Source organism: Salmo salar, unplaced genomic scaffold (assembly GCF_905237065.1).
Source record: "Salmo salar unplaced genomic scaffold, Ssal_v3.1, whole genome shotgun sequence".
NCBI classification, from domain to species: Eukaryota; Metazoa; Chordata; class Actinopteri; order Salmoniformes; family Salmonidae; genus Salmo; species Salmo salar.
The window spans coordinates 12,791-37,327 of record NW_025549163.1 but is presented as its reverse complement, the minus strand read 5'-3'; the positions used below and the strand labels follow the sequence as shown (position 1 = coordinate 37,327).

At 43.4% G+C, this 24,537-nt stretch overlaps 33 non-coding genes across 33 annotated transcripts; 17 read left to right on the top strand and 16 right to left on the bottom strand.

The window, feature by feature from the left end:
- The first annotated feature begins 866 nt into the window (after positions 1 to 866).
- Positions 867 to 938, top strand: trnap-agg (transfer RNA proline (anticodon AGG)). Its single transcript has one exon. It is a non-coding gene; the product is annotated as a tRNA-Pro (tRNA).
- A 267-nt stretch (positions 939 to 1,205) lies between these two features.
- On the bottom strand, positions 1,206 to 1,277 carry trnag-ucc (transfer RNA glycine (anticodon UCC)). Its single transcript has one exon. It is a non-coding gene; the product is annotated as a tRNA-Gly (tRNA).
- A 996-nt stretch (positions 1,278 to 2,273) lies between these two features.
- trnap-agg (transfer RNA proline (anticodon AGG)) lies at positions 2,274 to 2,346 on the top strand. The gene has a single exon. It is a non-coding gene; the product is annotated as a tRNA-Pro (tRNA).
- Positions 2,347 to 3,677: 1,331 nt separating this feature from the next.
- trnap-agg (transfer RNA proline (anticodon AGG)) lies at positions 3,678 to 3,749 on the top strand. Its single transcript has one exon. It is a non-coding gene; the product is annotated as a tRNA-Pro (tRNA).
- Positions 3,750 to 4,017: 268 nt separating this feature from the next.
- On the bottom strand, positions 4,018 to 4,089 carry trnag-ucc (transfer RNA glycine (anticodon UCC)). Its single transcript has one exon. It is a non-coding gene; the product is annotated as a tRNA-Gly (tRNA).
- A 993-nt stretch (positions 4,090 to 5,082) lies between these two features.
- On the top strand, positions 5,083 to 5,155 carry trnap-agg (transfer RNA proline (anticodon AGG)). Its single transcript has one exon. It is a non-coding gene; the product is annotated as a tRNA-Pro (tRNA).
- A 267-nt stretch (positions 5,156 to 5,422) lies between these two features.
- On the bottom strand, positions 5,423 to 5,494 carry trnag-ucc (transfer RNA glycine (anticodon UCC)). Its single transcript has one exon. It is a non-coding gene; the product is annotated as a tRNA-Gly (tRNA).
- A 993-nt stretch (positions 5,495 to 6,487) lies between these two features.
- trnap-agg (transfer RNA proline (anticodon AGG)) lies at positions 6,488 to 6,560 on the top strand. The gene has a single exon. It is a non-coding gene; the product is annotated as a tRNA-Pro (tRNA).
- A 267-nt stretch (positions 6,561 to 6,827) lies between these two features.
- On the bottom strand, positions 6,828 to 6,899 carry trnag-ucc (transfer RNA glycine (anticodon UCC)). Its single transcript has one exon. It is a non-coding gene; the product is annotated as a tRNA-Gly (tRNA).
- A 991-nt stretch (positions 6,900 to 7,890) lies between these two features.
- On the top strand, positions 7,891 to 7,963 carry trnap-agg (transfer RNA proline (anticodon AGG)). The gene has a single exon. It is a non-coding gene; the product is annotated as a tRNA-Pro (tRNA).
- Positions 7,964 to 8,230: 267 nt separating this feature from the next.
- Positions 8,231 to 8,302, bottom strand: trnag-ucc (transfer RNA glycine (anticodon UCC)). Its single transcript has one exon. It is a non-coding gene; the product is annotated as a tRNA-Gly (tRNA).
- Positions 8,303 to 9,296: 994 nt separating this feature from the next.
- Positions 9,297 to 9,368, top strand: trnap-agg (transfer RNA proline (anticodon AGG)). Its single transcript has one exon. It is a non-coding gene; the product is annotated as a tRNA-Pro (tRNA).
- A 267-nt stretch (positions 9,369 to 9,635) lies between these two features.
- Positions 9,636 to 9,707, bottom strand: trnag-ucc (transfer RNA glycine (anticodon UCC)). The gene has a single exon. It is a non-coding gene; the product is annotated as a tRNA-Gly (tRNA).
- Positions 9,708 to 10,701: 994 nt separating this feature from the next.
- Positions 10,702 to 10,773, top strand: trnap-agg (transfer RNA proline (anticodon AGG)). Its single transcript has one exon. It is a non-coding gene; the product is annotated as a tRNA-Pro (tRNA).
- A 267-nt stretch (positions 10,774 to 11,040) lies between these two features.
- Positions 11,041 to 11,112, bottom strand: trnag-ucc (transfer RNA glycine (anticodon UCC)). Its single transcript has one exon. It is a non-coding gene; the product is annotated as a tRNA-Gly (tRNA).
- A 994-nt stretch (positions 11,113 to 12,106) lies between these two features.
- Positions 12,107 to 12,179, top strand: trnap-agg (transfer RNA proline (anticodon AGG)). Its single transcript has one exon. It is a non-coding gene; the product is annotated as a tRNA-Pro (tRNA).
- Positions 12,180 to 12,445: 266 nt separating this feature from the next.
- Positions 12,446 to 12,517, bottom strand: trnag-ucc (transfer RNA glycine (anticodon UCC)). The gene has a single exon. It is a non-coding gene; the product is annotated as a tRNA-Gly (tRNA).
- A 991-nt stretch (positions 12,518 to 13,508) lies between these two features.
- Positions 13,509 to 13,580, top strand: trnap-agg (transfer RNA proline (anticodon AGG)). The gene has a single exon. It is a non-coding gene; the product is annotated as a tRNA-Pro (tRNA).
- A 267-nt stretch (positions 13,581 to 13,847) lies between these two features.
- On the bottom strand, positions 13,848 to 13,919 carry trnag-ucc (transfer RNA glycine (anticodon UCC)). The gene has a single exon. It is a non-coding gene; the product is annotated as a tRNA-Gly (tRNA).
- Positions 13,920 to 14,913: 994 nt separating this feature from the next.
- trnap-agg (transfer RNA proline (anticodon AGG)) lies at positions 14,914 to 14,986 on the top strand. Its single transcript has one exon. It is a non-coding gene; the product is annotated as a tRNA-Pro (tRNA).
- A 266-nt stretch (positions 14,987 to 15,252) lies between these two features.
- trnag-ucc (transfer RNA glycine (anticodon UCC)) lies at positions 15,253 to 15,324 on the bottom strand. The gene has a single exon. It is a non-coding gene; the product is annotated as a tRNA-Gly (tRNA).
- A 992-nt stretch (positions 15,325 to 16,316) lies between these two features.
- Positions 16,317 to 16,389, top strand: trnap-agg (transfer RNA proline (anticodon AGG)). Its single transcript has one exon. It is a non-coding gene; the product is annotated as a tRNA-Pro (tRNA).
- Positions 16,390 to 16,655: 266 nt separating this feature from the next.
- On the bottom strand, positions 16,656 to 16,727 carry trnag-ucc (transfer RNA glycine (anticodon UCC)). Its single transcript has one exon. It is a non-coding gene; the product is annotated as a tRNA-Gly (tRNA).
- Positions 16,728 to 17,721: 994 nt separating this feature from the next.
- trnap-agg (transfer RNA proline (anticodon AGG)) lies at positions 17,722 to 17,794 on the top strand. The gene has a single exon. It is a non-coding gene; the product is annotated as a tRNA-Pro (tRNA).
- A 267-nt stretch (positions 17,795 to 18,061) lies between these two features.
- trnag-ucc (transfer RNA glycine (anticodon UCC)) lies at positions 18,062 to 18,133 on the bottom strand. The gene has a single exon. It is a non-coding gene; the product is annotated as a tRNA-Gly (tRNA).
- Positions 18,134 to 19,127: 994 nt separating this feature from the next.
- trnap-agg (transfer RNA proline (anticodon AGG)) lies at positions 19,128 to 19,200 on the top strand. Its single transcript has one exon. It is a non-coding gene; the product is annotated as a tRNA-Pro (tRNA).
- A 267-nt stretch (positions 19,201 to 19,467) lies between these two features.
- Positions 19,468 to 19,539, bottom strand: trnag-ucc (transfer RNA glycine (anticodon UCC)). Its single transcript has one exon. It is a non-coding gene; the product is annotated as a tRNA-Gly (tRNA).
- Positions 19,540 to 20,533: 994 nt separating this feature from the next.
- On the top strand, positions 20,534 to 20,606 carry trnap-agg (transfer RNA proline (anticodon AGG)). Its single transcript has one exon. It is a non-coding gene; the product is annotated as a tRNA-Pro (tRNA).
- Positions 20,607 to 20,873: 267 nt separating this feature from the next.
- Positions 20,874 to 20,945, bottom strand: trnag-ucc (transfer RNA glycine (anticodon UCC)). Its single transcript has one exon. It is a non-coding gene; the product is annotated as a tRNA-Gly (tRNA).
- Positions 20,946 to 21,939: 994 nt separating this feature from the next.
- Positions 21,940 to 22,011, top strand: trnap-agg (transfer RNA proline (anticodon AGG)). The gene has a single exon. It is a non-coding gene; the product is annotated as a tRNA-Pro (tRNA).
- Positions 22,012 to 22,278: 267 nt separating this feature from the next.
- On the bottom strand, positions 22,279 to 22,350 carry trnag-ucc (transfer RNA glycine (anticodon UCC)). The gene has a single exon. It is a non-coding gene; the product is annotated as a tRNA-Gly (tRNA).
- A 994-nt stretch (positions 22,351 to 23,344) lies between these two features.
- trnap-agg (transfer RNA proline (anticodon AGG)) lies at positions 23,345 to 23,416 on the top strand. Its single transcript has one exon. It is a non-coding gene; the product is annotated as a tRNA-Pro (tRNA).
- A 267-nt stretch (positions 23,417 to 23,683) lies between these two features.
- Positions 23,684 to 23,755, bottom strand: trnag-ucc (transfer RNA glycine (anticodon UCC)). Its single transcript has one exon. It is a non-coding gene; the product is annotated as a tRNA-Gly (tRNA).
- Between the last annotated feature and the right edge of the window lie 782 nt (positions 23,756 to 24,537).

The following is a 24,537-nucleotide window of genomic DNA, read 5'->3' as shown; positions in this document are numbered from 1 at the left end:
AGGTCCCTGGTTAAAAAATCTATCATTTTAATCAGTACCTGTTACCTTCAGATTTGTCCCGTGACACTTGTGGAGAGCGTAGGGCAAAACTGAGAACATTGTGACAAGTGGGGTCACATTGGTTTGTAGCCCAAAGATTTTGGATTCTACAAACAGAAGTTGGCACATAAAGGGTTCCGACTTCAGACGAGTCCCCTGACACTTGTGGGGGACGTAGAGACAAATTGAGAACACCACCGTGTTCGTGAGGGTCTCCCCTTTCCAGGGAGTGGTCATACGATTTTGTAGGTCAAACGGTTCCAGAAGCTACAGATGTTTTTGTGAGAAGACCGATTATAGGTATGTCTCATGGTTTGACTAACACCGCTCTAGCTCCACCACCTTTCATTGCAGATGTGGAGGTGTAACATAAACAGTTATGGAGGCTTGAGACAGATCCGACACATCTCAATCTCTCTAGTTGAAAACGGATCGATTTGAATGGGTATTTTTACATTCGTTTACTTTGATTCACGTACTGATGCATCAGTCAACTCAAAATAAATGAGCTCCATTCTTTTTGAAGTTGTATTTTTTTCAGTTTCTCTTTTAAAATATGAATTGATCTCATTTTGCTCAATATTCATTTGTCAACACTCATCATCAGTTTGCTGTCGCGGCTTAAGAAGACAGAATGTGAAAAACACAGCAGATGAAATACAAAGATTTGAACTGAAGCCTGGTCAACAGTTTGGAAGACTGCTATGCTCACAAGTATAGCACAAACACTCACATGAGGTTCAATCTTTCCAAGCACCATGGACAAGAACAATGGATATCCTCATTGTCATTGCCGCAGAAAGCAAAACTATTTTCTTCTTGTGTAAGGCTCGTTGGTCTAGGGGTATGATTCTCGCTTAGGGTGCGAGAGGTCCCGGGTTCAAATCCCGGATGAGCCCTTTTGCAGATCTTTTAACAAGCTCAGACAGGCAGATCTCAGGCCACTGGTCGCAAACAGCCACCTCTTGGGCGCAGGACGAGGTGGCTGAATGCTTTCGGCGATGGACAGCTAATCTATTGTGATATTCACTAGTTGGCTCAATGTCGCACTTCATTTTGAAAACCTGCAAAAAGTAAGAGCAAATCGGACTTCCACGAACATTGATTCCAATGTAATACACTTGAAATTACACCCAGCCCCTAAAACTAGTGAATATCTCATGCTCTGCATTGGCCGGGAATCGAACCCGGGTCAACTGCTTGGAAGGCAGCTATGCTCACCACTATACCACCAATGCGACTTGAAGCTCGCTAGCAACATGGAGACATCGATTTATATCCTGACCGTCATTTTTGTGGAAAGTGAAAATTCTTTGACCAAGCGGATCGTTGGTGTGGGTGTCCGATTATGGCTTAGGGTGCGAGAGGGTCCCTGGTTAAAAAATCTATCATTTTAATCAGTACCTGTTACCTTCAGATTTGTCCCGTGACACTTGTGGAGAACGTAGGGCAAAACTGAGAACATTGTGACAAGTGGGGTCACATTAGTTTGTAGCCCAAAGATTTTGGATTCTACAAACAGAAGTTGGCACATAAAGGGTTCCGACTTCAGACGAGTCCCCTGACACTTGTGGGGGACGTAGAGACAAATTGAGAACACCACCGTGTTCGTGAGGGTCTCCCCTTTCCAGGGAGTGGTCATACGATTTTGTAGGTCAAACGGTTCCAGAAGCTACAGATGTTTTTGTGAGAAGACCGATTATAGGTATGTCTCATGGTTTGACTAACACCGCTCTAGCTCCACCACCTTTCATTGCAGATGTGGAGGTGTAACATAAACAGTTATGGAGGCTTGAGACAGATACGACACATCTCAATCTCTCTAGTTGAAAACGGATCGATTTGAATGGGTATTTTTACATTCGTTTACTTTGATTCACGTACTGATGCATCAGTCAACTCAAAATAAATGAGCTCCATTCTTTTTGAAGTTGTATTTTTTTTCAGTTTCTCTTTTAAAATATGAATTGATCTCATTTTGCTCAATATTCATTTGTCAACACTCATCATCAGTTTGCTGTCGCGGCTTAAGAAGACAGAATGTGAAAAACACAGCAGATGAAATACAAAAGATTTGAACTGAAGCCTGGTCAACAGTTTGGAAGACTGCTATGCTCACAAGTATAGCACAAACACTCACATGAGGTTCAATCTTTCCAAGCACCATGGACAAGAACAATGGATATCCTCATTGTCATTGCCGCAGAAAGCAAAACAATTTTCTTCTTGTGTAAGGCTCGTTGGTCTAGGGGTATGATTCTCGCTTAGGGTGCGAGAGGTCCCGGGTTCAAATCCCCGGATGAGCCCTTTTGCAGATCTTTTAACAAGCTCAGACAGGCAGATCTCAGGCCACTGGTCGCAAACAGCCACCTCTTGGGCGCAGGACGAGGTGGCTGAATGCTTTCGGCGATGGACAGCTAATCTATTGTGATATTCACTAGTTGGCTCAATGTCGCACTTCATTTTGAAAACCTGCAAAAAGTAAGAGCAAATCGGACTTCCACGAACATTGATTCCAATGTAATACACTTGAAATTACACCCAGCCCCTAAAACTAGTGAATATCTCATGCTCTGCATTGGCGGGAATCGAACCCGGGTCAACTGCTTGGAAGGCAGCTATGCTCACCACTATACCACCAATGCGACTTGAAGCTCGCTAGCAACATGGAGACATCGATTTATATCCTGACCGTCATTTTTGTGGAAAGTGAAAATTCTTTGACCAAGCGGATCGTTGGTGTAGGTGTACGATTATGGCTTAGGGTGCGAGAGGTCCCTGGTTAAAAAATCTATCATTTTAATCAGTACCTGTTACCTTCAGATTTGTCCCGTGACACTTGTGGAGAGCGTGGGGCAAAACTGAGAACATTGTGACAAGTGGGGTCACATTAGTTTGTAGCCCAAAGATTTTGGATTCTACAAACAGAAGTTGGCACATAAAGGGTTCCGACTTCAGACGAGTCCCCTGACACTTGTGGGGGACGTAGAGACAAATTGAGAACACCACCGTGTTCGTGAGGGTCTCCCCTTTCCAGGGAGTGGTCATACGATTTTGTAGGTCAAACGGTTCCAGAAGCTACAGATGTTTTTGTGAGAAGACCGATTATAGGTATGTCTCATGGTTTGACTAACACCGCTCTAGCTCCACCACCTTTCATTGCAGATGTGGAGGTGTAACATAAACAGTTATGGAGGCTTGAGACAGATACGACACATCTCAATCTCTCTAGTTGAAAACGGATCGATTTGAATGGGTATTTTTACATTCGTTTACTTTGATTCACGTACTGATGCATCAGTCAACTCAAAATAAATGAGCTCCATTCTTTTTGAAGTTGTATTTTTTCAGTTTCTCTTTTAAAATATGAATTGATCTCATTTTGCTCAATATTCATTTGTCAACACTCATCATCAGTTTGCTGTCGCGGCTTAAGAAGACAGAATGTGAAAAACACAGCAGATGAAATACAAAAGATTTGAACTGAAGCCTGGTCAACAGTTTGGAAGACTGCTATGCTCACAAGTATAGCACAAACACTCACATGAGGTTCAATCTTTCCAAGCACCATGGACAAGAACAATGGATATCCTCATTGTCATTGCCGCAGAAAGCAAAACAATTTTCTTCTTGTGTAAGGCTCGTTGGTCTAGGGGTATGATTCTCGCTTAGGGTGCGAGAGGTCCCGGGTTCAAATCCCGGATGAGCCCTTTTGCAGATCTTTTAACAAGCTCAGACAGGCAGATCTCAGGCCACTGGTCGCAAACAGCCACCTCTTGGGCGCAGGACGAGGTGGCTGAATGCTTTCGGCGATGGACAGCTAATCTATTGTGATATTCACTAGTTGGCTCAATGTCGCACTTCATTTTGAAAACCTGCAAAAAGTAAGAGCAAACTCGGACTTCCACGAACATTGATTCCAATGTAATACACTTGAAATTACACCCAGCCCCTAAAACTAGTGAATATCTCATGCTCTGCATTGGCCGGGAATCGAACCCGGGTCAACTGCTTGGAAGGCAGCTATGCTCACCACTATACCACCAATGCGACTTGAAGCTCGCTAGCAACATGGAGACATCGATTTATATCCTGACCGTCATTTTTGTGGAAAGTGAAAATTCTTTGACCAAACGGATCGTTGGTGTAGGTGTCCGATTATGGCTTAGGGTGCGAGAGGTCCCTGGTTAAAAAATCTATCATTTTAATCAGTACCTGTTACCTTCAGATTTGTCCCGTGACACTTGTGGAGAACGTAGGGCAAAACTGAGAACATTGTGACAAGTGGGGTCACATTAGTTTGTAGCCCAAAGATTTTGGATTCTACAAACAGAAGTTGGCACATAAAGGGTTCCGACTTCAGACGAGTCCCCTGACACTTGTGGGGGACGTAGAGACAAATTGAGAACACCACCGTGTTCGTGAGGGTCTCCCCTTTCCAGGGAGTGGTCATACGATTTTGTAGGTCAAACGGTTCCAGAAGCTACAGATGTTTTTGTGAGAAGACCGATTATAGGTATGTCTCATGGTTTGACTAACACCGCTCTAGCTCCACCACCTTTCATTGCAGATGTGGAGGTGTAACATAAACAGTTATGGAGGCTTGAGACAGATACGACACATCTCAATCTCTCTAGTTGAAAACGGATCGATTTGAATGGGTATTTTTACATTCGTTTACTTTGATTCACGTACTGATGCATCAGTCAACTCAAAATAAATGAGCTCCATTCTTTTTGAAGTTGTATTTTTTTCAGTTTCTCTTTTAAAATATGAATTGATCTCATTTTGCTCAATATTCATTTGTCAACACTCATCATCAGTTTGCTGTCGCGGCTTAAGAAGACAGAATGTGAAAAACACAGCAGATGAAATACAAAGATTTGAACTGAAGCCTGGTCAACAGTTTGGAAGACTGCTATGCTCACAAGTATAGCACAAACACTCACATGAGGTTCAATCTTTCCAAGCACCATGGACAAGAACAATGGATATCCTCATTGTCATTGCCGCAGAAAGCAAAACTATTTTCTTCTTGTGTAAGGCTCGTTGGTCTAGGGGTATGATTCTCGCTTAGGGTGCGAGAGGTCCCGGGTTCAAATCCCCGGATGAGCCCTTTTGCAGATCTTTTAACAAGCTCAGACAGGCAGATCTCAGGCCACTGGTCGCAAACAGCCACCTCTTGGGCGCAGGACGAGGTGGCTGAATGCTTTCGGCGATGGACAGCTAATCTATTGTGATATTCACTAGTTGGCTCAATGTCGCACTTCATTTTGAAAACCTGCAAAAAGTAAGAGCAAATCGGACTTCCACGAACATTGATTCCAATGTAATACACTTGAAATTACACCCAGCCCCTAAAACTAGTGAATATCTCATGCTCTGCATTGGCCGGGAATCGAACCCGGGTCAACTGCTTGGAAGGCAGCTATGCTCACCACTATACCACCAATGCGACTTGAAGCTCGCTAGCAACATGGAGACATCGATTTATATCCTGACCGTCATTTTTGTGGAAAGTGAAAATTCTTTGACCAAACGGATCGTTGGTGTAGGTGTCCGATTATGGCTTAGGGTGCGAGAGGTCCCTGGTTAAAAAATCTATCATTTTAATCAGTACCTGTTACCTTCAGATTTGTCCCGTGACACTTGTGGAGAACGTAGGGCAAAACTGAGAACATTGTGACAAGTGGGGTCACATTAGTTTGTAGCCCAAAGATTTTGGATTCTACAAACAGAAGTTGGCACATAAAGGGTTCCGACTTCAGACGAGTCCCCTGACACTTGTGGGGGACGTAGAGACAAATTGAGAACACCACCGTGTTCGTGAGGGTCTCCCCTTTCCAGGGAGTGGTCATACGATTTTGTAGGTCAAACGGTTCAGAAGCTACAGATGTTTTTGTGAGAAGACCGATTATAGGTATGTCTCATGGTTTGACTAACACCGCTCTAGCTCCACCACCTTTCATTGCAGATGTGGAGGTGTAACATAAACAGTTATGGAGGCTTGAGACAGATACGACACATCTCAATCTCTCTAGTTGAAAACGGATCGATTTGAATGGGTATTTTTACATTCGTTTACTTTGATTCACGTACTGATGCATCAGTCAACTCAAAATAAATGAGCTCCATTCTTTTTGAAGTTGTATTTTTTTCAGTTTCTCTTTTAAAATATGAATTGATCTCATTTTGCTCAATATTCATTTGTCAACACTCATCATCAGTTTGCTGTCGCGGCTTAAGAAGACAGAATGTGAAAAACACAGCAGATGAAATACAAAAGATTTGAACTGAAGCCTGGTCAACAGTTTGGAAGACTGCTATGCTCACAAGTATAGCACAAACACTCACATGAGGTTCAATCTTTCCAAGCACCATGGACAAGAACAATGGATATCCTCATTGTCATTGCCGCAGAAAGCAAAACTATTTTCTTCTTGTGTAAGGCTCGTTGGTCTAGGGGTATGATTCTCGCTTAGGGTGCGAGAGGTCCCGGGTTCAAATCCCCGGATGAGCCCTTTTGCAGATCTTTTAACAAGCTCAGACAGGCAGATCTCAGGCCACTGGTCGCAAACAGCCACCTCTTGGGCGCAGGGCGAGGTGGCTGAATGCTTTCGGCGATGGACAGCTAATCTATTGTGATATTCACTAGTTGGCTCAATGTCGCACTTCATTTTGAAAACCTGCAAAAAGTAAGAGCAAATCGGACTTCCACGAACATTGATTCCAATGTAATACACTTGAAATTACACCCAGCCCCTAAAACTAGTGAATATCTCATGCTCTGCATTGGCCGGGAATCGAACCCGGGTCAACTGCTTGGAAGGCAGCTATGCTCACCACTATACCACCAATGCGACTTGAAGCTCGCTAGCAACATGGAGACATCGATTTATATCCTGACCGTCATTTTTGTGGAAAGTGAAAATTCTTTGACCAAACGGATCGTTGGTGTAGGTGTCCGATTATGGCTTAGGGTGCGAGAGGTCCCTGGTTAAAAAATCTATCATTTTAATCAGTACCTGTTACCTTCAGATTTGTCCCGTGACACTTGTGGAGAACGTAGGGCAAAACTGAGAACATTGTGACAAGTGGGGTCACATTAGTTTGTAGCCCAAAGATTTTGGATTCTACAAACAGAAGTTGGCACATAAAGGGTTCCGACTTCAGACGAGTCCCCTGACACTTGTGGGGGACGTAGAGACAAATTGAGAACACCACCGTGTTCGTGAGGGTCTCCCCTTTCCGGGAGTGGTCATACGATTTTGTAGGTCAAACGGTTCCAGAAGCTACAGATGTTTTTGTGAGAAGACCGATTATAGGTATGTCTCATGGTTTGACTAACACCGCTCTAGCTCCACCACCTTTCATTGCAGATGTGGAGGTGTAACATAAACAGTTATGGAGGCTTGAGACAGATACGACACATCTCAATCTCTCTAGTTGAAAACGGATCGATTTGAATGGGTATTTTTACATTCGTTTACTTTGATTCACGTACTGATGCATCAGTCAACTCAAAATAAATGAGCTCCATTCTTTTTGAAGTTGTATTTTTTCAGTTTCTCTTTTAAAATATGAATTGATCTCATTTTGCTCAATATTCATTTGTCAACACTCATCATCAGTTTGCTGTCGCGGCTTAAGAAGACAGAATGTGAAAAACACAGCAGATGAAATACAAAGATTTGAACTGAAGCCTGGTCAACAGTTTGGAAGACTGCTATGCTCACAAGTATAGCACAAACACTCACATGAGGTTCAATCTTTCCAAGCACCATGGACAAGAACAATGGATATCCTCATTGTCATTGCCGCAGAAAGCAAAACTATTTTCTTCTTGTGTAAGGCTCGTTGGTCTAGGGGTATGATTCTCGCTTAGGGTGCGAGAGGTCCCGGGTTCAAATCCCCGGATGAGCCCTTTTGCAGATCTTTTAACAAGCTCAGACAGGCAGATCTCAGGCCACTGGTCGCAAACAGCCACCTCTTGGGCGCAGGACGAGGTGGCTGAATGCTTTCGGCGATGGACAGCTAATCTATTGTGATATTCACTAGTTGGCTCAATGTCGCACTTCATTTTGAAAACCTGCAAAAAGTAAGAGCAAATCGGACTTCCACGAACATTGATTCCAATGTAATACACTTGAAATTACACCCAGCCCCTAAAACTAGTGAATATCTCATGCTCTGCATTGGCCGGGAATCGAACCCGGGTCAACTGCTTGGAAGGCAGCTATGCTCACCACTATACCACCAATGCGACTTGAAGCTCGCTAGCAACATGGAGACATCGATTTATATCCTGACCGTCATTTTTGTGGAAAGTGAAAATTCTTTGACCAAACGGATCGTTGGTGTAGGTGTCCGATTATGGCTTAGGGTGCGAGAGGTCCCTGGTTAAAAAATCTATCATTTTAATCAGTACCTGTTACCTTCAGATTTGTCCCGTGACACTTGTGGAGAACGTAGGGCAAAACTGAGAACATTGTGACAAGTGGGGTCACATTAGTTTGTAGCCCAAAGATTTTGGATTCTACAAACAGAAGTTGGCACATAAAGGGTTCCGACTTCAGACGAGTCCCCTGACACTTGTGGGGGACGTAGAGACAAATTGAGAACACCACCGTGTTCGTGAGGGTCTCCCCTTTCCAGGGAGTGGTCATACGATTTTGTAGGTCAAACGGTTCCAGAAGCTACAGATGTTTTTGTGAGAAGACCGATTATAGGTATGTCTCATGGTTTGACTAACACCGCTCTAGCTCCACCACCTTTCATTGCAGATGTGGAGGTGTAACATAAACAGTTATGGAGGCTTGAGACAGATACGACACATCTCAATCTCTCTAGTTGAAAACGGATCGATTTGAATGGGTATTTTTTACATTCGTTTACTTTGATTCACGTACTGATGCATCAGTCAACTCAAAATAAATTAGCTCCATTCTTTTTGAAGTTGTATTTTTTTCAGTTTCTCTTTTAAAATATGAATTGATCTCATTTTGCTCAATATTCATTTGTCAACACTCATCATCAGTTTGCTGTCGCGGCTTAAGAAGACAGAATGTGAAAAACACAGCAGATGAAATACAAAGATTTGAACTGAAGCCTGGTCAACAGTTTGGAAGACTGCTATGCTCACAAGTATAGCACAAACACTCACATGAGGTTCAATCTTTCCAAGCACCATGGACAAGAACAATGGATATCCTCATTGTCATTGCCGCAGAAAGCAAAACTATTTTCTTCTTGTGTAAGGCTCGTTGGTCTAGGGGTATGATTCTCGCTTAGGGTGCGAGAGGTCCCGGGTTCAAATCCCGGATGAGCCCTTTTGCAGATCTTTTAACAAGCTCAGACAGGCAGATCTCAGGCCACTGGTCGCAAACAGCCACCTCTTGGGCGCAGGACGAGGTGGCTGAATGCTTTCGGCGATGGACAGCTAATCTATTGTGATATTCACTAGTTGGCTCAATGTCGCACTTCATTTTGAAAACCTGCAAAAAATAAGAGCAAATCGGACTTCCACGAACATTGATTCCAATGTAATACACTTGAAATTACACCCAGCCCCTAAAACTAGTGAATATCTCATGCTCTGCATTGGCCGGGAATCGAACCCGGGTCAACTGCTTGGAAGGCAGCTATGCTCACCACTATACCACCAATGCGACTTGAAGCTCGCTAGCAACATGGAGACATCGATTTATATCCTGACCGTCATTTTTGTGGAAAGTGAAAATTCTTTGACCAAGCGGATCGTTGGTGTGGGTGTCCGATTATGGCTTAGGGTGCGAGAGGTCCCTGGTTAAAAAATCTATCATTTTAATCAGTACCTGTTACCTTCAGATTTGTCCCGTGACACTTGTGGAGAACGTAGGGCAAAACTGAGAACATTGTGACAAGTGGGGTCACATTAGTTTGTAGCCCAAAGATTTTGGATTCTACAAACAGAAGTTGGCACATAAAGGGTTCCGACTTCAGACGAGTCCCCTGACACTTGTGGGGGACGTAGAGACAAATTGAGAACACCACCGTGTTCGTGAGGGTCTCCCCTTTCCAGGGAGTGGTCATACGATTTTGTAGGTCAAACGGTTCCAGAAGCTACAGATGTTTTTGTGAGAAGACCGATTATAGGTATGTCTCATGGTTTGACTAACACCGCTCTAGCTCCACCACCTTTCATTGCAGATGTGGAGGTGTAACATAAACAGTTATGGAGGCTTGAGACAGATACGACACATCTCAATCTCTCTAGTTGAAAACGGATCGATTTGAATGGGTATTTTTACATTCGTTTACTTTGATTCACGTACTGATGCATCAGTCAACTCAAAATAAATGAGCTCCATTCTTTTTGAAGTTGTATTTTTTTCAGTTTCTCTTTTAAAATATGAATTGATCTCATTTTGCTCAATATTCATTTGTCAACACTCATCATCAGTTTGCTGTCGCGGCTTAAGAAGACAGAATGTGAAAAACACAGCAGATGAAATACAAAAGATTTGAACTGAAGCCTGGTCAACAGTTTGGAAGACTGCTATGCTCACAAGTATAGCACAAACACTCACATGAGGTTCAATCTTTCCAAGCACCATGGACAAGAACAATGGATATCCTCATTGTCATTGCCGCAGAAAGCAAAACAATTTTCTTCTTGTGTAAGGCTCGTTGGTCTAGGGGTATGATTCTCGCTTAGGGTGCGAGAGGTCCCGGGTTCAAATCCCGGATGAGCCCTTTTGCAGATCTTTTAACAAGCTCAGACAGGCAGATCTCAGGCCACTGGTCGCAAACAGCCACCTCTTGGGCGCAGGACGAGGTGGCTGAATGCTTTCGGCGATGGACAGCTAATCTATTGTGATATTCACTAGTTGGCTCAATGTCGCACTTCATTTTGAAAACCTGCAAAAAGTAAGAGCAAATCGGACTTCCACGAACATTGATTCCAATGTAATACACTTGAAATTACACCCAGCCCCTAAAACTAGTGAATATCTCATGCTCTGCATTGGCCGGGAATCGAACCCGGGTCAACTGCTTGGAAGGCAGCTATGCTCACCACTATACCACCAATGCGACTTGAAGCTCGCTAGCAACATGGAGACATCGATTTATATCCTGACCGTCATTTTTGTGGAAAGTGAAAATTCTTTGACCAAGCGGATCGTTGGTGTGGGTGTCCGATTATGGCTTAGGGTGCGAGAGGTCCCTGGTTAAAAAATCTATCATTTTAATCAGTACCTGTTACCTTCAGATTTGTCCCGTGACACTTGTGGAGAACGTAGGGCAAAACTGAGAACATTGTGACAAGTGGGGTCACATTAGTTTGTAGCCCAAAGATTTTGGATTCTACAAACAGAAGTTGGCACATAAAGGGTTCCGACTTCAGACGAGTCCCCTGACACTTGTGGGGGACGTAGAGACAAATTGAGAACACCACCGTGTTCGTGAGGGTCTCCCCTTTCCAGGGAGTGGTCATACGATTTTGTAGGTCAAACGGTTCCAGAAGCTACAGATGTTTTTGTGAGAAGACCGATTATAGGTATGTCTCATGGTTTGACTAACACCGCTCTAGCTCCACCACCTTTCATTGCAGATGTGGAGGTGTAACATAAACAGTTATGGAGGCTTGAGACAGATACGACACATCTCAATCTCTCTAGTTGAAAACGGATCGATTTGAATGGGTATTTTTACATTCGTTTACTTTGATTCACGTACTGATGCATCAGTCAACTCAAAATAAATGAGCTCCATTCTTTTTGAAGTTGTATTTTTTTCAGTTTCTCTTTTAAAATATGAATTGATCTCATTTTGCTCAATATTCATTTGTCAACACTCATCATCAGTTTGCTGTCGCGGCTTAAGAAGACAGAATGTGAAAAACACAGCAGATGAAATACAAAAGATTTGAACTGAAGCCTGGTCAACAGTTTGGAAGACTGCTATGCTCACAAGTATAGCACAAACACTCACATGAGGTTCAATCTTTCCAAGCACCATGGACAAGAACAATGGATATCCTCATTGTCATTGCCGCAGAAAGCAAAACAATTTTCTTCTTGTGTAAGGCTCGTTGGTCTAGGGGTATGATTCTCGCTTAGGGTGCGAGAGGTCCCGGGTTCAAATCCCCGGATGAGCCCTTTTGCAGATCTTTTAACAAGCTCAGACAGGCAGATCTCAGGCCACTGGTCGCAAACAGCCACCTCTTGGGCGCAGGGCGAGGTGGCTGAATGCTTCGGCGATGGACAGCTAATCTATTGTGATATTCACTAGTTGGCTCAATGTCGCACTTCATTTTGAAAACCTGCAAAAAGTAAGAGCAAATCGGACTTCCACGAACATTGATTCCAATGTAATACACTTGAAATTACACCCAGCCCCTAAAACTAGTGAATATCTCATGCTCTGCATTGGCCGGGAATCGAACCCGGGTCAACTGCTTGGAAGGCAGCTATGCTCACCACTATACCACCAATGCGACTTGAAGCTCGCTAGCAACATGGAGACATCGATTTATATCCTGACCGTCATTTTTGTGGAAAGTGAAAATTCTTTGACCAAGCGGATCGTTGGTGTAGGTGTACGATTATGGCTTAGGGTGCGAGAGGTCCCTGGTTAAAAAATCTATCATTTTAATCAGTACCTGTTACCTTCAGATTTGTCCGTGACACTTGTGGAGAACGTAGGGCAAAACTGAGAACATTGTGACAAGTGGGGTCACATTAGTTTGTAGCCCAAAGATTTTGGATTCTACAAACAGAAGTTGGCACATAAAGGGTTCCGACTTCAGACGAGTCCCCTGACACTTGTGGGGGACGTAGAGACAAATTGAGAACACCACCGTGTTCGTGAGGGTCTCCCCTTTCCAGGGAGTGGTCATACGATTTTGTAGGTCAAACGGTTCAGAAGCTACAGATGTTTTTGTGAGAAGACCGATTATAGGTATGTCTCATGGTTTGACTAACACCGCTCTAGCTCCACCACCTTTCATTGCAGATGTGGAGGTGTAACATAAACAGTTATGGAGGCTTGAGACAGATCCGACACATCTCAATCTCTCTAGTTGAAAACGGATCGATTTGAATGGGTATTTTTACATTCGTTTACTTTGATTCACGTACTGATGCATCAGTCAACTCAAAATAAATGAGCTCCATTCTTTTTGAAGTTGTATTTTTTTCAGTTTCTCTTTTAAAATATGAATTGATCTCATTTTGCTCAATATTCATTTGTCAACACTCATCATCAGTTTGCTGTCGCGGCTTAAGAAGACAGAATGTGAAAAACACAGCAGATGAAATACAAAGATTTGAACTGAAGCCTGGTCAACAGTTTGGAAGACTGCTATGCTCACAAGTATAGCACAAACACTCACATGAGGTTCAATCTTTCCAAGCACCATGGACAAGAACAATGGATATCCTCATTGTCATTGCCGCAGAAAGCAAAACTATTTTCTTCTTGTGTAAGGCTCGTTGGTCTAGGGGTATGATTCTCGCTTAGGGTGCGAGAGGTCCCGGGTTCAAATCCCGGATGAGCCCTTTTGCAGATCTTTTAACAAGCTCAGACAGGCAGATCTCAGGCCACTGGTCGCAAACAGCCACCTCTTGGGCGCAGGACGAGGTGGCTGAATGCTTTCGGCGATGGACAGCTAATCTATTGTGATATTCACTAGTTGGCTCAATGTCGCACTTCATTTTGAAAACCTGCAAAAAGTAAGAGCAAATCGGACTTCCACGAACATTGATTCCAATGTAATACACTTGAAATTACACCCAGCCCCTAAAACTAGTGAATATCTCATGCTCTGCATTGGCCGGGAATCGAACCCGGGTCAACTGCTTGGAAGGCAGCTATGCTCACCACTATACCACCAATGCGACTTGAAGCTCGCTAGCAACATGGAGACATCGATTTATATCCTGACCGTCATTTTTGTGGAAAGTGAAAATTCTTTGACCAAACGGATCGTTGGTGTAGGTGTCCGATTATGGCTTAGGGTGCGAGAGGTCCCTGGTTAAAAAATCTATCATTTTAATCAGTACCTGTTACCTTCAGATTTGTCCCGTGACACTTGTGGAGAACGTAGGGCAAAACTGAGAACATTGTGACAAGTGGGGTCACATTGGTTTGTAGCCCAAAGATTTTGGATTCTACAAACAGAAGTTGGCACATAAAGGGTTCCGACTTCAGACGAGTCCCCTGACACTTGTGGGGGACGTAGAGACAAATTGAGAACACCACCGTGTTCGTGAGGGTCTCCCCTTTCCAGGGAGTGGTCATACGATTTTGTAGGTCAAACGGTTCCAGAAGCTACAGATGTTTTTGTGAGAAGACCGATTATAGGTATGTCTCATGGTTTGACTAACACCGCTCTAGCTCCACCACCTTTCATTGCAGATGTGGAGGTGTAACATAAACAGTTATGGAGGCTTGAGACAGATCCGACACATCTCAATCTCTCTAGTTGAAAACGGATCGATTTGAATGGGTATTTTTACATTCGTTTACTTTGATTCACGTACTGATGCATCAGTCAACTCAAAATAAATGAGCTCCATTCTTTTTGAAGTTGTATTTTTTTCAGTTTCTCTTTTAAAATATGAATTGATCTCATTTTGCTCAATATTCATTTGTCAACACTCATCATCAGTTTGCTGTCGCGGCTTAAGAAGACAGAATGTGAAAAACACAGCAGATGAAATACAAAAGATTTGAACTGAAGCCTGGTCAACAGTTTGGAAGACTGCTATGCTCACAAGTATAGCACAAACACTCACATGAGGTTCAATCTTTCCAAGCACCATGGACAAGAACAATGGATATCCTCATTGTCATTGCCGCAGAAAGCAAAACTATTTTCTTCTTGTGTAAGGCTCGTTGGTCTAGGGGTATGATTCTCGCTTAGGGTGCGAGAGGTCCCGGGTTCAAATCCCCGGATGAGCCCTTTTGCAGATCTTTTAACAAGCTCAGACAGGCAGATCTCAGGCCACTGGTCGCAAACAGCCACCTCTTGGGCGCAGGACGAGGTGGCTGAATGCTTTCGGCGATGGACAGCTAATCTATTGTGATATTCACTAGTTGGCTCAATGTCGCACTTCATTTTGAAAACCTGCAAAAGTAAGAGCAAATCGGACTTCCACGAACATTGATTCCAATGTAATACACTTGAAATTACACCCAGCCCCTAAAACTAGTGAATATCTCATGCTCTGCATTGGCCGGGAATCGAACCCGGGTCAACTGCTTGGAAGGCAGCTATGCTCACCACTATACCACCAATGCGACTTGAAGCTCGCTAGCAACATGGAGACATCGATTTATATCCTGACCGTCATTTTTGTGGAAAGTGAAAATTCTTTGACCAAACGGATCGTTGGTGTAGGTGTCCGATTATGGCTTAGGGTGCGAGAGGTCCCTGGTTAAAAAATCTATCATTTTAATCAGTACCTGTTACCTTCAGATTTGTCCCGTGACACTTGTGGAGAACGTAGGGCAAAACTGAGAACATTGTGACAAGTGGGGTCACATTAGTTTGTAGCCCAAAGATTTTGGATTCTACAAACAGAAGTTGGCACATAAAGGGTTCCGACTTCAGACGAGTCCCCTGACACTTGTGGGGGACGTAGAGACAAATTGAGAACACCACCGTGTTCGTGAGGGTCTCCCCTTTCCAGGGAGTGGTCATACGATTTTGTAGGTCAAACGGTTCCAGAAGCTACAGATGTTTTTGTGAGAAGACCGATTATAGGTATGTCTCATGGTTTGACTAACACCGCTCTAGCTCCACCACCTTTCATTGCAGATGTGGAGGTGTAACATAAACAGTTATGGAGGCTTGAGACAGATACGACACATCTCAATCTCTCTAGTTGAAAACGGATCGATTTGAATGGGTATTTTTACATTCGTTTACTTTGATTCACGTACTGATGCATCAGTCAACTCAAAATAAATGAGCTCCATTCTTTTTGAAGTTGTATTTTTTCAGTTTCTCTTTTAAAATATGAATTGATCTCATTTTGCTCAATATTCATTTGTCAACACTCATCATCAGTTTGCTGTCGCGGCTTAAGAAGACAGAATGTGAAAAACACAGCAGATGAAATACAAAGATTTGAACTGAAGCCTGGTCAACAGTTTGGAAGACTGCTATGCTCACAAGTATAGCACAAACACTCACATGAGGTTCAATCTTTCCAAGCACCATGGACAAGAACAATGGATATCCTCATTGTCATTGCCGCAGAAAGCAAAACTATTTTCTTCTTGTGTAAGGCTCGTTGGTCTAGGGGTATGATTCTCGCTTAGGGTGCGAGAGGTCCCGGGTTCAAATCCCCGGATGAGCCCTTTTGCAGATCTTTTAACAAGCTCAGACAGGCAGATCTCAGGCCACTGGTCGCAAACAGCCACCTCTTGGGCGCAGGACGAGGTGGCTGAATGCTTCGGCGATGGACAGCTAATCTATTGTGATATTCACTAGTTGGCTCAATGTCGCACTTCATTTTGAAAACCTGCAAAAAGTAAGAGCAAATCGGACTTCCACGAACATTGATTCCAATGTAATACACTTGAAATTACACCCAGCCCCTAAAACTAGTGAATATCTCATGCTCTGCATTGGCCGGGAATCGAACCCGGGTCAACTGCTTGGAAGGCAGCTATGCTCACCACTATACCACCAATGCGACTTGAAGCTCGCTAGCAACATGGAGACATCGATTTATATCCTGACCGTCATTTTTGTGGAAAGTGAAAATTCTTTGACCAAGCGGATCGTTGGTGTAGGTGTCCGATTATGGCTTAGGGTGCGAGAGGTCCCTGGTTAAAAAATCTATCATTTTAATCAGTACCTGTTACCTTCAGATTTGTCCCGTGACACTTGTGGAGAACGTAGGGCAAAACTGAGAACATTGTGACAAGTGGGGTCACATTAGTTTGTAGCCCAAAGATTTTGGATTCTACAAACAGAAGTTGGCACATAAAGGGTTCCGACTTCAGACGAGTCCCCTGACACTTGTGGGGGACGTAGAGACAAATTGAGAACACCACCGTGTTCGTGAGGGTCTCCCCTTTCCAGGGAGTGGTCATACGATTTTGTAGGTCAAACGGTTCCAGAAGCTACAGATGTTTTTGTGAGAAGACCGATTATAGGTATGTCTCATGGTTTGACTAACACCGCTCTAGCTCCACCACCTTTCATTGCAGATGTGGAGGTGTAACATAAACAGTTATGGAGGCTTGAGACAGATACGACACATCTCAATCTCTCTAGTTGAAAACGGATCGATTTGAATGGGTATTTTTACATTCGTTTACTTTGATTCACGTACTGATGCATCAGTCAACTCAAAATAAATGAGCTCCATTCTTTTTGAAGTTGTATTTTTTTCAGTTTCTCTTTTAAAATATGAATTGATCTCATTTTGCTCAATATTCATTTGTCAACACTCATCATCAGTTTGCTGTCGCGGCTTAAGAAGACAGAATGTGAAAAACACAGCAGATGAAATACAAAAGATTTGAACTGAAGCCTGGTCAACAGTTTGGAAGACTGCTATGCTCACAAGTATAGCACAAACACTCACATGAGGTTCAATCTTTCCAAGCACCATGGACAAGAACAATGGATATCCTCATTGTCATTGCCGCAGAAAGCAAAACTATTTTCTTCTTGTGTAAGGCTCGTTGGTCTAGGGGTATGATTCTCGCTTAGGGTGCGAGAGGTCCCGGGTTCAAATCCCCGGATGAGCCCTTTTGCAGATCTTTTAACAAGCTCAGACAGGCAGATCTCAGGCCACTGGTCGCAAACAGCCACCTCTTGGGCGCAGGGCGAGGTGGCTGAATGCTTTCGGCGATGGACAGCTAATCTATTGTGATATTCACTAGTTGGCTCAATGTCGCACTTCATTTTGAAAACCTGCAAAAAGTAAGAGCAAATCGGACTTCCACGAACATTGATTCCAATGTAATACACTTGAAATTACACCCAGCCCCTAAAACTAGTGAATATCTCATGCTCTGCATTGGCCGGGAATCGAACCCGGGTCAACTGCTTGGAAGGCAGCTATGCTCACCACTATACCACCAATGCGACTTGAAGCTCGCTAGCAACATGGAGACATCGATTTATATCCTGACCGTCATTTTTGTGGAAAGTGAAAATTCTTTGACCAAGCGGATCGTTGGTGTAGGTGTCCGATTATGGCTTAGGGTGCGAGAGGTCCCTGGTTAAAAAATCTATCATTTTAATCAGTACCTGTTACCTTCAGATTTGTCCCGTGACACTTGTGGAGAACGTAGGGCAAAACTGAGAACATTGTGACAAGTGGGGTCACATTAGTTTGTAGCCCAAAGATTTTGGATTCTACAAACAGAAGTTGGCACATAAAGGGTTCCGACTTCAGACGAGTCCCCTGACACTTGTGGGGGACGTAGAGACAAATTGAGAACACCACCGTGTTCGTGAGGGTCTCCCCTTTCCAGGGAGTGGTCATACGATTTTGTAGGTCAAACGGTTCCAGAAGCTACAGATGTTTTTGTGAGAAGACCGATTATAGGTATGTCTCATGGTTTGACTAACACCGCTCTAGCTCCACCACCTTTCATTGCAGATGTGGAGGTGTAACATAAACAGTTATGGAGGCTTGAGACAGATACGACACATCTCAATCTCTCTAGTTGAAAACGGATCGATTTGAATGGGTATTTTTACATTCGTTTACTTTGATTCACGTACTGATGCATCAGTCAACTCAAAATAAATGAGCTCCATTCTTTTTGAAGTTGTATTTTTTTCAGTTTCTCTTTTAAAATATGAATTGATCTCATTTTGCTCAATATTCATTTGTCAACACTCATCATCAGTTTGCTGTCGCGGCTTAAGAAGACAGAATGTGAAAAACACAGCAGATGAAATACAAAAGATTTGAACTGAAGCCTGGTCAACAGTTTGGAAGACTGCTATGCTCACAAGTATAGCACAAACACTCACATGAGGTTCAATCTTTCCAAGCACCATGGACAAGAACAATGGATATCCTCATTGTCATTGCCGCAGAAAGCAAAACTATTTTCTTCTTGTGTAAGGCTCGTTGGTCTAGGGGTATGATTCTCGCTTAGGGTGCGAGAGGTCCCGGGTTCAAATCCCCGGATGAGCCCTTTTGCAGATCTTTTAACAAGCTCAGACAGGCAGATCTCAGGCCACTGGTCGCAAACAGCCACCTCTTGGGCGCAGGGCGAGGTGGCTGAATGCTTTCGGCGATGGACAGCTAATCTATTGTGATATTCACTAGTTGGCTCAATGTCGCACTTCATTTTGAAAACCTGCAAAAAGTAAGAGCAAATCGGACTTCCACGAACATTGATTCCAATGTAATACACTTGAAATTACACCCAGCCCCTAAAACTAGTGAATATCTCATGCTCTGCATTGGCCGGGAATCGAACCCGGGTCAACTGCTTGGAAGGCAGCTATGCTCACCACTATACCACCAATGCGACTTGAAGCTCGCTAGCAACATGGAGACATCGATTTATATCCTGACCGTCATTTTTGTGGAAAGTGAAAATTCTTTGACCAAGCGGATCGTTGGTGTGGGTGTCCGATTATGGCTTAGGGTGCGAGAGGTCCCTGGTTAAAAAATCTATCATTTTAATCAGTACCTGTTACCTTCAGATTTGTCCCGTGACACTTGTGGAGAACGTAGGGCAAAACTGAGAACATTGTGACAAGTGGGGTCACATTAGTTTGTAGCCCAAAGATTTTGGATTCTACAAACAGAAGTTGGCACATAAAGGGTTCCGACTTCAGACGAGTCCCCTGACACTTGTGGGGGACGTAGAGACAAATTGAGAACACCACCGTGTTCGTGAGGGTCTCCCCTTTCCAGGGAGTGGTCATACGATTTTGTAGGTCAAACGGTTCCAGAAGCTACAGATGTTTTTGTGAGAAGACCGATTATAGGTATGTCTCATGGTTTGACTAACACCGCTCTAGCTCCACCACCTTTCATTGCAGATGTGGAGGTGTAACATAAACAGTTATGGAGGCTTGAGACAGATACGACACATCTCAATCTCTCTAGTTGAAAACGGATCGATTTGAATGGGTATTTTTACATTCGTTTACTTTGATTCACGTACTGATGCATCAGTCAACTCAAAATAAATGAGCTCCATTCTTTTTGAAGTTGTATTTTTTTCAGTTTCTCTTTTAAAATATGAATTGATCTCATTTTGCTCAATATTCATTTGTCAACACTCATCATCAGTTTGCTGTCGCGGCTTAAGAAGACAGAATGTGAAAAACACAGCAGATGAAATACAAAAGATTTGAACTGAAGCCTGGTCAACAGTTTGGAAGACTGCTATGCTCACAAGTATAGCACAAACACTCACATGAGGTTCAATCTTTCCAAGCACCATGGACAAGAACAATGGATATCCTCATTGTCATTGCCGCAGAAAGCAAAACTATTTTCTTCTTGTGTAAGGCTCGTTGGTCTAGGGGTATGATTCTCGCTTAGGGTGCGAGAGGTCCCGGGTTCAAATCCCCGGATGAGCCCTTTTGCAGATCTTTTAACAAGCTCAGACAGGCAGATCTCAGGCCACTGGTCGCAAACAGCCACCTCTTGGGCGCAGGACGAGGTGGCTGAATGCTTTCGGCGATGGACAGCTAATCTATTGTGATATTCACTAGTTGGCTCAATGTCGCACTTCATTTTGAAAACCTGCAAAAAGTAAGAGCAAATCGGACTTCCACGAACATTGATTCCAATGTAATACACTTGAAATTACACCCAGCCCCTAAAACTAGTGAATATCTCATGCTCTGCATTGGCCGGGAATCGAACCCGGGTCAACTGCTTGGAAGGCAGCTATGCTCACCACTATACCACCAATGCGACTTGAAGCTCGCTAGCAACATGGAGACATCGATTTATATCCTGACCGTCATTTTTGTGGAAAGTGAAAATTCTTTGACCAAACGGATCGTTGGTGTAGGTGTTCGATTATGGCTTAGGGTGCGAGAGGTCCCTGGTTAAAAAATCTATCATTTTAATCAGTACCTGTTACCTTCAGATTTGTCCCGTGACACTTGTGGAGAACGTAGGGCAAAACTGAGAACATTGTGACAAGTGGGGTCACATTAGTTTGTAGCCCAAAGATTTTGGATTCTACAAACAGAAGTTGGCACATAAAGGGTTCCGACTTCAGACGAGTCCCCTGACACTTGTGGGGGACGTAGAGACAAATTGAGAACACCACCGTGTTCGTGAGGGTCTCCCCTTTCCAGGGAGTGGTCATACGATTTTGTAGGTCAAACGGTTCCAGAAGCTACAGATGTTTTTGTGAGAAGACCGATTATAGGTATGTCTCATGGTTTGACTAACACCGCTCTAGCTCCACCACCTTTCATTGCAGATGTGGAGGTGTAACATAAACAGTTATGGAGGCTTGAGACAGATACGACACATCTCAATCTCTCTAGTTGAAAACGGATCGATTTGAATGGGTATTTTTACATTCGTTTACTTTGATTCACGTACTGATGCATCAGTCAACTCAAAATAAATGAGCTCCATTCTTTTTGAAGTTGTATTTTTTTCAGTTTCTCTTTTAAAATATGAATTGATCTCATTTTGCTCAATATTCATTTGTCAACACTCATCATCAGTTTGCTGTCGCGGCTTAAGAAGACAGAATGTGAAAAACACAGCAGATGAAATACAAAAGATTTGAACTGAAGCCTGGTCAACAGTTTGGAAGACTGCTATGCTCACAAGTATAGCACAAACACTCACATGAGGTTCAATCTTTCCAAGCACCATGGACAAGAACAATGGATATCCTCATTGTCATTGCCGCAGAAAGCAAAACTATTTTCTTCTTGTGTAAGGCTCGTTGGTCTAGGGGTATGATTCTCGCTTAGGGTGCGAGAGGTCCCGGGTTCAAATCCCGGATGAGCCCTTTTGCAGATCTTTTAACAAGCTCAGACAGGCAGATCTCAGGCCACTGGTCGCAAACAGCCACCTCTTGGGCGCAGGACGAGGTGGCTGAATGCTTTCGGCGATGGACAGCTAATCTATTGTGATATTCACTAGTTGGCTCAATGTCGCACTTCATTTTGAAAACCTGCAAAAAGTAAGAGCAAATCGGACTTCCACGAACATTGATTCCAATGTAATACACTTGAAATTACACCCAGCCCCTAAAACTAGTGAATATCTCATGCTCTGCATTGGCCGGGAATCGAACCCGGGTCAACTGCTTGGAAGGCAGCTATGCTCACCACTATACCACCAATGCGACTTGAAGCTCGCTAGCAACATGGAGACATCGATTTATATCCTGACCGTCATTTTTGTGGAAAGTGAAAATTCTTTGACCAAACGGATCGTTGGTGTAGGTGTACGATTATGGCTTAGGGTGCGAGAGGTCCCTGGTTAAAAAATCTATCATTTTAATCAGTACCTGTTACCTTCAGATTTGTCCCGTGACACTTGTGGAGAACGTAGGGCAAAACTGAGAACATTGTGACAAGTGGGGTCACATTAGTTTGTAGCCCAAAGATTTTGGATTCTACAAACAGAAGTTGGCACATAAAGGGTTCCGACTTCAGACGAGTCCCCTGACACTTGTGGGGGACGTAGAGACAAATTGAGAACACCACCGTGTTCGTGAGGGTCTCCCCTTTCCAGGGAGTGGTCATACGATTTTGTAGGTCAAACGGTTCCAGAAGCTACAGATGTTTTTGTGAGAAGACCGATTATAGGTATGTCTCATGGTTTGACTAACACCGCTCTAGCTCCACCACCTTTCATTGCAGATGTGGAGGTGTAACATAAACAGTTATGGAGGCTTGAGACAGATACGACACATCTCAATCTCTCTAGTTGAAAACGGATCGATTTGAATGGGTATTTTTACATTCGTTTACTTTGATTCACGTACTGATGCATCAGTCAACTCAAAATAAATGAGCTCCATTCTTTTTGAAGTTGTATTTTTTTCAGTTTCTCTTTTAAAATATGAATTGATCTCATTTTGCTCAATATTCATTTGTCAACACTCATCATCAGTTTGCTGTCGCGGCTTAAGAAGACAGAATGTGAAAAACACAGCAGATGAAATACAAAAGATTTGAACTGAAGCCTGGTCAACAGTTTGGAAGACTGCTATGCTCACAAGTATAGCACAAACACTCACATGAGGTTCAATCTTTCCAAGCACCATGGACAAGAACAATGGATATCCTCATTGTCATTGCCGCAGAAAGCAAAACAATTTTCTTCTTGTGTAAGGCTCGTTGGTCTAGGGGTATGATTCTCGCTTAGGGTGCGAGAGGTCCCGGGTTCAAATCCCGGATGAGCCCTTTTGCAGATCTTTTAACAAGCTCAGACAGGCAGATCTCAGGCCACTGGTCGCAAACAGCCACCTCTTGGGCGCAGGACGAGGTGGCTGAATGCTTTCGGCGATGGACAGCTAATCTATTGTGATATTCACTAGTTGGCTCAATGTCGCACTTCATTTTGAAAACCTGCAAAAAGTAAGAGCAAATCGGACTTCCACGAACATTGATTCCAATGTAATACACTTGAAATTACACCCAGCCCCTAAAACTAGTGAATATCTCATGCTCTGCATTGGCCGGGAATCGAACCCGGGTCAACTGCTTGGAAGGCAGCTATGCTCACCACTATACCACCAATGCGACTTGAAGCTCGCTAGCAACATGGAGACATCGATTTATATCCTGACCGTCATTTTTGTGGAAAGTGAAAATTCTTTGACCAAACGGATCGTTGGTGTGGGTGTCCGATTATGGCTTAGGGTGCGAGAGGTCCCTGGTTAAAAAATCTATCATTTTAATCAGTACCTGTTACCTTCAGATTTGTCCCGTGACACTTGTGGAGAACGTAGGGCAAAACTGAGAACATTGTGACAAGTGGGGTCACATTAGTTTGTAGCCCAAAGATTTTGGATTCTACAAACAGAAGTTGGCACATAAAGGGTTCCGACTTCAGACGAGTCCCCTGACACTTGTGGGGGACGTAGAGACAAATTGAGAACACCACCGTGTTCGTGAGGGTCTCCCCTTTCCAGGGAGTGGTCATACGATTTTGTAGGTCAAACGGTTCCAGAAGCTACAGATGTTTTTGTGAGAAGACCGATTATAGGTATGTCTCATGGTTTGACTAACACCGCTCTAGCTCCACCACCTTTCATTGCAGATGTGGAGGTGTAACATAAACAGTTATGGAGGCTTGAGACAGATACGACACATCTCAATCTCTCTAGTTGAAAACGGATCGATTTGAATGGGTATTTTTACATTCGTTTACTTTGATTCACGTACTGATGCATCAGTCAACTCAAAATAAATGAGCTCCATTCTTTTTGAAGTTGTATTTTTTTCAGTTTCTCTTTTAAAATATGAATTGATCTCATTTTGCTCAATATTCATTTGTCAACACTCATCATCAGTTTGCTGTC